The sequence below is a fragment of the Echinops telfairi genome, unplaced genomic scaffold (assembly GCF_000313985.2).
Source record: "Echinops telfairi isolate 266 unplaced genomic scaffold, ASM31398v2 ScPeMD7_5927;HRSCAF=6808, whole genome shotgun sequence".
Classification (NCBI taxonomy): Eukaryota; Metazoa; Chordata; class Mammalia; order Afrosoricida; family Tenrecidae; genus Echinops; species Echinops telfairi.
This window is the reverse complement of record NW_022109827.1, coordinates 598642-612666: the sequence shown is the minus strand read 5'-3', so window position 1 is coordinate 612666 and position 14025 is coordinate 598642.

Below are 14025 nucleotides of genomic sequence, written 5' to 3'. Positions count from 1 at the left end.
TTTGTCTTCAGTAGGCAATTGGACATCCCCTTACAGAACAGTCACAAGGAAGAGAAGAGCCAGTCAGGGTGCAGTATCCCATGAAGCTGCTTCTAATTCTGGTTCTCTTTACTAGCTAGCGGAGGAGGAACAGCTACTTAGCAGATTTCCCATTTGCAAAATGAGAATAACAATGCCTAATTCATGCATATTGCAATGGAGATTCAACAACAAAAAGACATGCATAACAATTAACACAGCACCAGACACAATTAATATTTGGTTTTATGAGAGAAGAAAAAATCAACCCATATAATGATCTCATTTATTTGGTTTTCAGCTACTGAAAGACTTTATAACAAATTCTTTAGGAAGAAATGATTTCTCAATTCTTTGCAAACATCCACCACATTTAGAATAGGCATCATATTCAATATTTGCTTTTCTTTGGGAACAAATATATGAGTTCAACATAACTCACTATATATAGCTATATAACATAGCTATAACATGCATCTTATAGCTTATCTGGGGTCGCCATGAGTAGGAATCCATTTGACAGCAACTAATAACAATGCATTTTCCTACATTAAAAAACCCTATTTTCTGAAATTTCATCTTTTCTGTAGAGATCATTTATATATGAGACACCAAATTCAGATCAATAAAGGTTCTATGGATGAGGCCTGCTCAAAAGGAGGGAAATGAAGACCAGAGTTCAAATTCTCATGGAAGTAAAACGCTTTGAAGTCATGGAGGCTGGGTTAACTCCCAAACAAGTACAGTGAATTGATCTTTAAGCCTTAAAGCGATATTTCTTAATCCTGGCGTCTTCTTAAAACCAAAGAGTTTTGTTAACTTGTAAAGAATGTCTGTTGTGGACATTGTGCTCTTTTAAAATCTACGTGGGATCCAATTCCAACAGCAACCTGAAGGATTAGGCAGGAAACTAAGGAACAGTGCATTTACATTTAATGTGGGATGAACAACACAGGAAAAGAGGGTGAGAATGACAGCACAGCTCGGGGACTGCCACCCATGCCACGGACTTGGACCTGCAAGAATGATTTCCTAGGCGCCCCCAATAAAGTGAGTTTTTAAAAAAGAGAACGATTTCCTTTGTGTAGTTTACACTGTGGGCATTCTCAGCAACAAGAAAGATGAAATAAATTATATATATTTTAAAACATAGTGTTAAACAATAGACACCCCCCCAAAAAAAAAATGCAGACCCAGGTTCTGGTAAATAAAATTCTGGGATAAAAGAGTTTAGCGAAGCAGAAATGGTATAAGAAAAATAAGATCAAAAAGAGGAACTGGTGCCAAGGGCTCAAATAGAAAGTAAATGTTTAGAAAATAATGATGGCAACATCTGTACAAATATGCTTGATACAATTGATGTATGGATTTTTATAAGAGCTGCAAGAGCCCCCAATAAAGTGATCTTAAAAAGAAAGAAAGAAAAATAGGATTGAGGAGAAGAAAAGAAAGGACTAAGAGAACACCTAATCCTGACCTCCTTTAACCCCAGAGTATAAATAACCAGATGTTGAAACTGCATGGCACTCGATGCTTTGTACAATAAAAATAAAACAAAGGGTACAATAGCAAGCAGTTCTCTATGCGCCAATGGCATGCCTCCCTGCCAGTCACATTTCCTAAGCCACGAGTTGAGAAATCTGGTGACTTGCAAAGAAAATTAAATAAAATGGATGTGCAAGGAAAGCCCATGAAAGCAGGATCAATCAGTAACTTAAAAAGATAGGCAAGGGTCTCAGCCTTGTTACTGTTTTCAGTGTATCAATGTCGTTAGAGACGATGAACATGTAAGGAAAGAAAAGGCAGCTAAGGCCAGCTTGGCACCAGACCCTGTCACACAGCATTGCAGGCCAATGAGGACAACAAGCAGAAACGGATTTGCCCTTTTAAAAATCTTCTATGACCTTGACCTCTCTCTTAACTGCATTTATGGGTTTTAGTTTGGCTTGCTCTGTACTGTACTTCACTGAGTATTTATATCAAAATTTGCCTGACATAATGAATGGATGTATGGATTATGATAAGAGTTGTGCGAGCCACCAATAAAATGATTTTTTTTAAAAAAAGAGAATGTATATCAAATGAGCATTTATCATTGTTGCTGTTTTGCTTATTAGATCAATTATAATGGTCATATCCAAATGGTCAAGGACAAGAAAGGAGAGGTATTTTATTGTCATACATTGCATATTTTGTGCATATTCTAATTTCTGATTGTAACATGGAGTATTTAACTTCTTTTTTATTTTTTGTATTTAGCTTCTCTTTAATGAAATAATTCACCTTTAAGTTCAATAGCATTAAGGAGGATTTGCCAGTCTCATAGAGTAATTAATATAATCAGAATTGTGGAGCTCAAAGAAAGTGATTTAACTCACTGTCCTATTTCTATGCAAAAACAAGAGTAACATCTTGTAATTTAGTAAAGATGAAGTCTGTATTATTTATACATATAACAAAATACACAAATTCTTTTTCTCCATAGAAATAAAGGTTTTGTATTATGTAAATTTAATTTTTTTGGAAATAAAGAGACCAGGATTCTAAGACATCCAAATAATCCATCTGTTCTTTAAGAAAAATGAAATGAATTGCAGAAAAGATTTTAAAATAAGTTGGAATATGTAGGAGCAGCTTACACATGTGTTCCAATGATGTAAAGAACTGCTTTCGAAAGCAGGGAGAAAGAGCCATCCTAATTTAATGAATAGGGTGCTGTAGGGAAAGAAGATAGAGACCAGTTTAGCTGATTACATTTCTGAAAAAATATTTCTTTAAAAAAAAATAAAACTCACTGCCATCGAGTCAATTCTGACGTCCAGTGACCCTGTAGGACTGAGATGCACTGCCTCTGGGGGTCTCTGAGATTGGGAGTCTTGACAGGGGTAGAGTTTCATCTTTTTCCTACAGAGGCTCATGGTTTTGAACTGCTGATATTATAATCATCACCCCAACACATCGCCCACTAAGTCACCAGGAATCCTTTTAGGAGACAATGAAACTACATATTGAATAAGAAAATATTTAATGTTTCCAGTGTTTTTTTTTTAGCATTAATTATATAACGAAGGAAAACGGATCTGGAATTAAAAACAGAGTTCTAGATGGTTCTGAATCTGGAAAAGCAGGACCGTTTGTGTCAGCCTAGAACTTAGCTTTTCCTTAGGTGACCCAGAAGTTTGGCTTTTCCTACCGGAAATACCAGTCTGGAAAGGTCAGGAGGCATAAATTACGTGAACCACGAGAGAAGGCCAGCAGCTAGCACCCGGCAGAGCTTATGTGGTATTGTCAGCGTGTGTGGCTGTGATCTGGTGATTCCAGAAGAATTGGAAGGTCCCAGAGCTGGGGAACAGAGACCCCGTGGTGTGCTGAAACGAGTAACATAAATATTTGGATAAGAGAATCCATTTCAATTTTGTTTCTGACTCTTCACTGCTGTCACAGTCAGGATTCTTTTGTTGGAAGTTGCAGAAACCCAACTAGAATTCGTTTAAGGCAAAGGCAAGGAAGGTACGCATTGGCTTAGGGAACCAAACTGGCAGCAGAAGGGTGAGATCACCATTGGCGTGGACGGAACTGGAGCAGAGACGCGAAGGCGACTAGCTCCCTCTCTTTCATCTGTGTTTCTATCTGCCTGTCAAATTCCTCCTCTCTGACTACCATCCTCAATGTGCTTAGCACTACAGTTCTCAGCGCTGCCTCTGGTGCCCATCTGAACATCTTCCCAGCCAGAGAAATGTCACATCCTACACCTATTTCCTTTGCTCCGACCATCTAGATTTTTCAAATCTCCTTGCTTGGACTATGGCATGCAGGAGATTGGAGTCTCAGAATATGAGGCAGGTTCCAGTCAGGCCACACGTTGCAAATGATGTCAAGGTGAAGTTTCCCACAAGAAGGTTAGCACAGCCCTGACCCTCATGAGCAAGACAGCCTTCTGATTTGATTTTGCTACAATAGCTCGTGGGTTTTGGGCCAAGTTACTTTAACCTTTTAGGTTCCTAAACCATAACATGAGGAGAACTAAAATACTTAACACAGCGAGTTACTGTATTTAGTATTCTACTTTAATAATACAGGATTATTAAATTAGCACGAGACAGTGACTTGAAAAAGATAAGATGCTTTAGAATAAATAAAATTTCAGTGGAATGCTTTTATCATGAAGTAGTAGATCTAGACTGGATGGCAGTGAGTTTTGAAATAGATTTCTGAAATCTAGCATCCCAAAGGGAATAAATAGTGTGAGCCAGCACAAGACGCTTTGCCTCCACACCGTTTTAAGCAGAAAAATCTGTCCAGTGAATCTACAAGTAATTTTCTTTGGGAACTGTCCTAATAACTAGCCTGGTTTGTTTGCATAGCAAGCATACCAGACAAAATACAAAAGGGCACTTCTTAACAGGAGTTCTTGCAGTTCATTAATATTGAGCTAATTCTCACTCATTATCAACCCCATGTATTCAAGCAGACCTGTTCCATCGGATTTCTAAAACTGTAACCTTTTAGAAGTAACTTGCTAAGCCTGTCTTCCAAGGTGCCTCTGGTCTGGTTCCAACCCCAAACTTCTGGCTAGTACCTGAGCACTTAACCATTTGTTTCAGCGAGGAAAGCCTCCAATTAGAACCCCAAATTCAAAATATCTGCCAAAAGTAGAGAAAAAAATCATTCATTTTCTTCCACCACCCCCCTCCAAACCTTTTTATTGGGAAGTAATAGAGACATCATATCATTCCACAGTTCAATCACATCAATCAAAATTGTACAATTGCTACCGCAGTTTCAGAACATTCTCTTTCTTCTTGAACTCCTCGATGTCAGCTCCCTTTACTCCCCGCACTCCCCACTGTCCCCCCAGGAAACTTTATTCTAATTGCTGCCTCTATAGGTTCATCAATCCTGGGTTTCATATACAAAAAGAGGAACATAGAGCAATAATTCAAGGGGGCTCTCCCCAATGACAAACACATCAGAGATAACCCAATGTGAAGAAAGAAAGCACGCATACACACATAAAACAGTGAAAACCATCGCAGGCCCACTGTGCATGGGGGGGATCAACCGACAAGGTTTTCACTGGTCCAGTCGGGTTTCTCATTTTGATCTCCTCTAGTTCTCTCTCCAATGCACGCTGTCTGGTACCCAGTTTCTCCCCATCCCTCTAGTACAGACAGAGGGAGATCACCGGAGGCTTACTTCCCATGTAGATCCCACAAATGTATCTTGGGCTCTGACTGTCATCCATCGCCTTCTGCAAACCAGAATCTCACCATATGGGTTCTAATAGTATTCCTTCTTTTGGCTTTGGATTATAAAATCATTTATTTTCATCAGAAAAGAACAGTTGTTCCTCTGCTACTGTCTAGAACCCGGTTGATGGCTAAATACAAGGAAGTGTATTTTCTGAGGGAATGTAGTTAAATTATTTTGAACAGGAATATAAATTTTATTTATTAATCTTTATTCCAAGAATTTTGAGTCCTTTAATACTGACTAATACATTGTTTTCAAGGCTACCAACACAGATTTTATGCTCCTGAAAATCATTAGGAGCACACCTGCAGTTGTTAGTGGTACCGTTCACTATGAAAAAATGAGCAAGTTCTTTGTCTTTTATTCCAAAATTCTGATTATTCAGTATTCTTGAATTGGCTACCCTTAATTCAGGGCACCCCACCTGCCAAACTGTCTGTCAGTAGGTTGTACTGGAGCAGTTTGGGTGTTGCTCTAATGCTAGAAACCATGCTACCAGTATTTCAATACCACCAGGATCACCACTGGTGCGTAGATTCCAGCTGAGCTTTCAGAGTAAGATAGACTAGAAGAAAAGTCTGAGGATCTACTTCTGAATATCAGCCAATAAAAATCCTATAGGTCACAAGAATGCTGACAGGTATAATTCTGGAAGATGAGTCCCTAAGGGTGGACTGCATTCCAAGTACACAGTGGCCTCACAATGGACTCAAGCAGACAAGGATTATGAAGATAGCCCGGGACCAGGCAACATGTCCTTCTGCTTGGATGGGGCCACCATGAGTCAGAGCCAACTCAGCTGCGCCCAACGACAAAAATTTAGTGTCATTTGACTTTGGAGCTGATGTGTCTGGTATTTGGTAGAGTTGCCGTTGCTCTGGCTAGGTGCTGTCAAGTCAGTTCTGACACATAATGGTCCCAAGTGCAGCAGAACTAAACACTGGCCCACCTGGCACCATTCTTAGAATACCTGCCATGGTTCAGTCCAACTGTTGTGCCCACCATGTCAACCCATCTGGTGGAAGATCTTCCTCTACTGCAATGACCCTCAACTTTGGACTGGTTCCTTCGGATAAAGTGTGTAAGAGGAAGTCCCAATTTGCTCTCTTGTTAGGAGTCTTCTGACTATACTCCTGAGACAGATTTATTTATTATTCCGCCAATACTTGGTATAGCGTATACTCTTCACCCACAGTAGAATTCAAAGGTATCACTTCTTCAGTCTCCGTTTCTTTATCAAGCTTTAGCACGCATAGAAGACGATTGAAAATACCTTGACGTAGGTCAGGGGCAACTTAGTCCTCAAAGGTGGCATCTTGGCTTTTCAACACTCTAAAAAAGTCTTTTGCAACAGATTTTGCCCAATACTGAATGCCATTTGATTTCTTGATAGCTGTTTCCACGAGCATTGATTGTGGGCCCAAGCAAAATTAAATTCTTGACAACTTATGTTCTCCATTTATTATGATGTAGCTTACTGGCCCAGGGTGAGAATCTTTGCTTTCATTATGTTAAGGTGAAATCCATACTGAAGGCTGTAACCTTTGTTCTTCATCTGTAAATGCTCCAAGCCTTCTTTACTTTAAGCAAGCAAGTTTGGGTCATCTGAATATCACAGGTTTTTAAAGTCTTCCTCTAATCCTGATGCTGCATTCTTCTTCACACAGTTCAGCTTCTTGGATTATTTGCTTAGCATACAGATTGCATACGTATGATGAAAAGACACAACCCCGAGTCATACCTTTCCCAATTTTAAACCACACAGTATCTCCTTGTTCTGTTCTCAGGAATACCTCTTGGCTTATTCAGAGGTTCCTCTTCTGAGAATAATGAAGTGTTTTGAAATTCCAATTCTTCAGAATGTTATCCATAATGTGTTATAATCTACACAGTCTACTGCCTTTGCATAGCCAAGAAAACACAGATAAACATCTTTCCAGAAAGAATTCTTTGCCTTCAGCATTGATATCCCTCATTCTACATCCTCTTCTGAATCTAAACTAACTTTCTCTAATTCCGTATTAGTGTCATTCAGCAACCACTTTCAATTTTCATCAGCAAGATTTGACTCGTGTGTGATCTTAATAATATTGGTCAATAATTTCTACATTGTATTAGATCACTTTTCCTTGGAACACACATGAATATATCTGTTTTCCAGTCAGTTGGCCCAATCTTCCAAAGTTCTTGGTATATACAATTGAGTGCTTCCAGCATTACATCTATTAATTGAAATTTCTCAGATGGCATTCCATCAATTCCTACAACCTTCTTTTTCACTGATGTTGTCAGTGCAGCTTGGATTTATTCCTTTAGTGCCATCAGTTCTTTATCATAGTCTACCCCCTAAAATGTTTGAGCATCAACCAGTTCTTAATGGTATCATAACTTGACCCGTCCCGCGGGCCATTAAACAACGTGGATACCTGAAAGAGGAACTGGGAATGAAGAGGGGCAAGAGACACGAGAAATGGAGGCAAGACAGGAGTCTGATCAAGCCTCGATTTATTGAGCAGAAGGCAGGGGCTTAAATACCCAATGGTGGGCGGGTAACATTACATCATATGCTAATAAAGTGTAACGAATACCCAATGATGGGTGGGTAACATTACATCATATGCTAATAAAGTGTAACAGGTAGTATACAATAATCACGCAGCTACCAAATATGGCAGAAATGGCAGGTATCAGTCCTCAAACAGGTCCGCATGTAAATGAGGTGCACTTGGATGCCTGGCAGAGGTGTCCAATGAGCATGGCAGCTGCCTGCCACTGAGCACCAATCATCACAAAGGCCAAACTCAGGCAGGACAATAGGCCAGGGAACATCCGGGAATGGGAAGATTAAAGACAGCGGACGGTGCAGGCCATGGGCTGAGAGACATGCAGACTCCCACATGTGCAGACTCCCACAATAACTATTTGTTTTCTATCCATTGTCTTTTGATATTTCCTGTGTCATCCAACATTTTTCCCAAGAAATATTTATTACTGCAACTTGAGGCTGGGATTTGTTTCTTCAGTTCTCTCATGAATCTATCATTGACCTTACCAAATCCTATCATGTGAACTTTGGCAACTGTATTAGCCTGGGTACTTTGGAGAAACAAATCCCCAGCAACTCATGTATAAGAGAGTTTTATGTAAAGAAAAGGTGCATCACGAAAACATCCCAACCCAATGCTGCCCAAGCCCACAAGTCCAACATTAACCCATTAACCCAACACCAGTCCACAAAGTCCTCCACCTCACAAAACAGAGGCAATGATGCCAACTGCAGGAGGAAAGCTGAGTCAGTGAAGGAATAGGCATCTCAGCACTAGCAGGGGTCTCCACATGGCTGCTCCAGCACCCAGGGCTGCATCGGGATAGGTCCATGTAGCTTCTCCTTGGGGATGTCTTGTATGAAGTCAATCTTGCAAGCTGAAGCAGGGAACTGCTAAGGCAGCTGCACCCTGGTGCGACCATCACAAAGCAAGAGACCCGAGAACTAGAAAGGTGAGGCTCACCACTCATTTATCCCTCTGCCTTTCAATTAGCCCCACATGTGATTATTGGCCAGGCTGGCACAATTAACTAACTCAGCAACAAAGCCGTGTATTCCAACCATCATTTCTTCCTTATTTAAAATTTTTATATTCCAATCACCAGTAATTATTAATGCATCTTGACAGCATATTGGATCAATTTCAAACTGCACAAGTTGACAGCAATCTTTAGTCTCTCCAGCTTTGGGATTCATGGTTGGTGAATAAAAGATCTTCCTTGCATTAACTAATCTTCCTTGTAGACATAAAGATATCCTCTTCACTTATAGCATAGTATCTCAGGATTGATCTTGAAATGCTCTTTTTGGCAATGAATATGACACAATTTCTCTGCAATTTGTAATTCGCTCTGTAACAAACCATATCATTGCCCTAATCAAAACAGCCAATCCAGTCCATTTTACCTCATTGTTGCCTGGGATATCTATCTATCTTCAAGTGTTCCATTTCATTTTTGACAACTTTTCATCCAAGGCACAACAACGGGTCTCTGGTCATCAAGAGCAACAAGGGAAGAAGGAGAGTGAGAAACAAAATGTGTGGTTAATTGCCTTCACGGGCACCTGCCTCCTTTGCCACGAGGCCACAAAAACAGGATGGTGCACTGTGATCATCACTGGACGTTTTGATAAAATATTCTTTCCATGGAAGATTCTTAATCAGAAGAAAGAAGATGCAGAGAAGAATTTCTAATTCTTATAGATTCCAGACTTCTTCCAGCTATGCAGGTTAGATGAATTCCTGAAACTAAGGCCCCAGCATAATCTTGAATGATCTTTAGACCTCAAACCCAAAACTGTCTCTAAGGTCTTCTTAAAATCAAACAATAGTTTAGCTGAAATAGTAAAATCAACCACCCCACCCGACCCTCACAAAAGCTTGCCTTAAGCTTTATGCTTTTCAAATATTATCTATATGAAATCAAAGTGAAAGCAGTAACTTGAAAAATGAGATAGAAACCTTAGGAAGCAGTGAATTTATGTTAATGGAGGAAGAACTCAGAAAAGGTGTCCAAAAATGATTGCACAACTGGAAGAATGTAATGAATGTCACTAAATAGTACAAATAGAAAACGTTGAATATTTCCTCTTTTGATTTGCAAAACACTACAGAGCAGATTAAGAAATATGGAACTGTTGTCTAGTAAAATAGTACTTCTTATATTTTTAAAGGGCTAATTACTGTGTTATTTTTTGGATAATTTATTTACATATACTGATAATTTGCTTTGCACACAAATTACCACACTAGTGGCCACTTGTATCAAAAGTTAGGCAAATATGCAAAACACCATTAACTACATGTATATATATGAAATGCATTCCTAAAATAATTTAGGAATTATTTAGTCCAACTGTGGGAGTTCAAAAGCAAGGCCTTCCTCATTTGCTAGTTACATGGCCTTGCAACTTACTATGCCTATGTATGCACCTTAGCAGCAAATTAAACAATGCCTATGGGAATTGGCATGCCAAGGATGTTCTCAACTCTTTCTCAAGCCACGGTTCATAGAAACTGACCAACATGCCACCTCCAGAACAGGACTTCTGGACCTAGCCAGAGATTGCCATTGGAAGTGATGATCAACCAATAACGACCCTCTTCCAGACATGCATCTGGGGCTCACCTGTGTCCAAGTCTAGCGTGAGTCCTAAGGTGTTTTAGGAGCTTGTTATTAGCTGCCCACTACACCCAACACCAACAAAGAGAAACACTTTGTCTAGAAAGTAGCACTTTCTAAAATGTGCTTCTAACAATGTGCTTTGTTTTGTTTTCCTTTCAAAAGTGACAAAGGAGAAAATGAAAAAATAATAATTATAAAGAGGTAGAAAAAATCTGTGGAAATTTTTATCTCATTGAATCATTTCACAAGGACTTATTGAAAATCTATAATTGTTTAGGTGCTTAGGAATATGGTATCTAGATGTATAGAAGGTTACCATCACCCTGTTTCTGATTCAGAGGGGCTTTGTATAGACTTTCATCTTCCATAGAACGGCTAGTGGGTTTGAACCACTGACCCTTTGATTAACAGCCCCAAACTTACCCAGCAGCATGACCAGGGCTCCTTAGAAATGTAATACAAAGATGAATATCTATAACCAAGCAACAAACGCAAATATTAAGCATACATATTAGATAGAAGATTCTATATCATAAGTCTGAATGAAATGTTATGGTTATTTCTCAGATTTATTAGAAAGCTGGGGTATGGCTATGGTTCTCAAAAATAATGAAAAGCACTCTGCCTGGAGGTGAGACATTTCAGTGACCATTAGTATCTGAGAAAGATGATGGCTCTAGAATGTTCTGAACACTATTATTTTATTATAACCCTTTATGCACCAGGCAAATTGCGTAACCTCCAATCTAAAAAATAAAGACAAGCAGGACATATCAAGTGTATTAGTCTATGATCATATCACAATGAATCATTATGAAATATTAAAATTCAGAGTGACTCTTGAATAATAACAGTGACATTCAATACAAGAACAGTTGCTGAATGGTCCTGTGGCAGTTACTTAATCTCCTGTTAACTTGAGTGGAGGGGTAGAGACCAGCCTGCCAATTAGGTCAGAGCCAATCATGCCTCTGGGTGGGCATAGCCTTCTCCTGGAGATTCTGGGAGCTCCCGCCTTCCTCCCTGCAGGCAGGACACACACACTCTCTCTGTGAGACACTCCTATTGACATGTCACATGGAGACACATTGATCGAACAGAGCCCTGGAGCTGGAGGAGCCACATGGAGACTCATGCCAGTGCTGAGATACTTCAACTGCCACTGGATTCACAAGACTTTCCACCCACTGGCCTGTGATCTTCCTGTATTTGACATCATTGCATGTGGTGTGTGAGTCTGAAGATGGATTTATAGACTGATATTGGACATATGGGCTAATCTCCGACTTATGGACTTGATCTGGTCTAGGCTGGGGTGTTTTCTTAATATACAATTACTCTTTAATACAAAGATCTTGCTTATACACATATGAGTGTCTATGAATTTGTTTCTCTAGTCAACCCAGACTAACACAGTCCTTAAGTAAAATGAAATTCAATATTTATTTATGTCTTTAAACACATTTAAATCTCTTCAAAAGATAGAAAATGAGTAGTAAGCAGATGAAAGGAATAGACTAATTTCTTAAGTAATTCATCTTGAAGAACTGCAATTTGTAAAATTAGGCTAAAACTGTGACTGGTAAGACTAGATCTTTTAGCTCCTCAAGAGAAATAAAATGATCTATCCACTCTTCACTTAAAATTAAGAAATGCATACTTGGCATTGAATCTGGTAATAATAGTAAGGCTCACCTTTAGTTGTACTTTTGTGATTCAGTATAAACCATTTGATGCTTTTGAATTATGGTGCTGGAGAAGAATATTGAAAGTACAATGGAGCTCTAAAAGGACAAACTTATTCGTTTTGGAAGAAGTGAGGCCAGAGCACTATTTAGCAGCAAGGATGACAAGACTTCTTTTTACACACTTTGGACATGTTGCCAGTAGCAACCCATCCTTGGAGGACATCATCAGCTTGGTAAAGCAGAGGGGCAATGAAGTAAGGGAAAGCCCTCAACGAGATGGAGTGACACTGCAGCTGCATCAATGGGCTCAGTCGTAGGAATAATTGTGAGGAGGGCACAAGACGGTGCAGGGCTTCATTCTGTTGTGCTCACTATGGGTCAGAGCCAACTCAATGGCCCTGAAAAACAACAGTGGATCATATGGAACATAATATCCTCAACATATCATAGAGATGGGAAAAGACTGGGCTGTATTTATCTCCATAGCGCCACCAAATGAGGCCATCAAGCTGCGATCTGATTGACAGGCTAAACTCCACCCCTTCACTCTTCATAGTTTCAAGTGACACCGGATTATGTAACTTCCACAGACACTGTCTGTGAGCTAGCTCCCATGGGGACCCACCCTGGCTGCAGCACGAGCTTAGAGGACCACAAGACGCCCACCAGAAGCACCACTCCCGAGGCCTCATCCACCTCTACTGTCAGATTGCTGCCCCTTAGGCCAGAAAATGCTTCCACATCCAAGAGACCTTCCCACTCTCCCTCCTCAGGGCAGCCCAGCCCAGATTCAGGGCAGTCCCCACTGCCACAGTACCCACAGGAAGCAGTGTGCACTCAACTTCTACCTGACAAGACTGGCCGCTGGATGGCCTGTGTGAGCTGCTTATAAGATGGCCTTGTGGAGAAGGCACCCTGCACATTGAACTCCTCCCGAATCTGTGAATGTCCTCCTGAAATAGTCTGTGCCACATCAGCTGCCAACTCCTGTGCACTCTGTATTACCTGCCCTCCCTGCCCATCAGGGATGGCCATCAGACTCAAGGAGATAAAAGGCGAGAGAAGGAAACTGAGAAGGAGGATCCTACCTCTATCAAGAAAGAAGAGTCAGGAGTGGAGTGCGACATTTGGACAGGGGGTCCTTGTGCTGAGAACCTCCTAGATCCAAGAGAAGACTGATGCCCAGATACACATAGATCTCAAAGGACTATTGAACCCACAGTGTTGAAAGGAGACCAGGACCTTCTACCAGAATTATCACAGAGAGCAAGCCTTGTCCTAGAACTGGTGTCCTGAATTTAGACTTCAGCCTCCTAAACTGAGGGAGAGACTCAGTTTTTGAGAGAGACTTTCATAATTTACTGAGAGACTAAATTCATGTTCATTTGTCTTAGTCTGGTAGCTTGCAAGCCTCCACTGGCAGATACCGTAGATGTTAAGAATTCTACCACTAAACCAACAGTGCCATATATATATATATACACACACACATACACATATGTGTGTATATGTATGATGTATGTGCACACTTCACATTCTCTTACCCATACATCTGCAAAATTAACCCTCAAAAATGTTTTTGTTGTTGTTTTTTTAAAATCATTTTATTGGGGGCTGATCCAATGCTTATCACAATCCATACATTCATCCATTGTGCCAAGCACATTTGTACATTTATTGCCATCATCATTTTGAAAACATTTTCTTTCTACTTCAGCCTTTGGTATCAGCTTCTTATTCCCCTCCCTCTCTTAACCTCCCTCCCTCATGAACCAATGATAATTTATACCAAAAAAAATTTTTTTCATGTCTTCCACCTACTGATGTCTCCCTTCACTCACTTTTCTGGGAGGGGGTTGTTTTAGTTGTTTTTTTTTTTTTTTTAATTATTTTA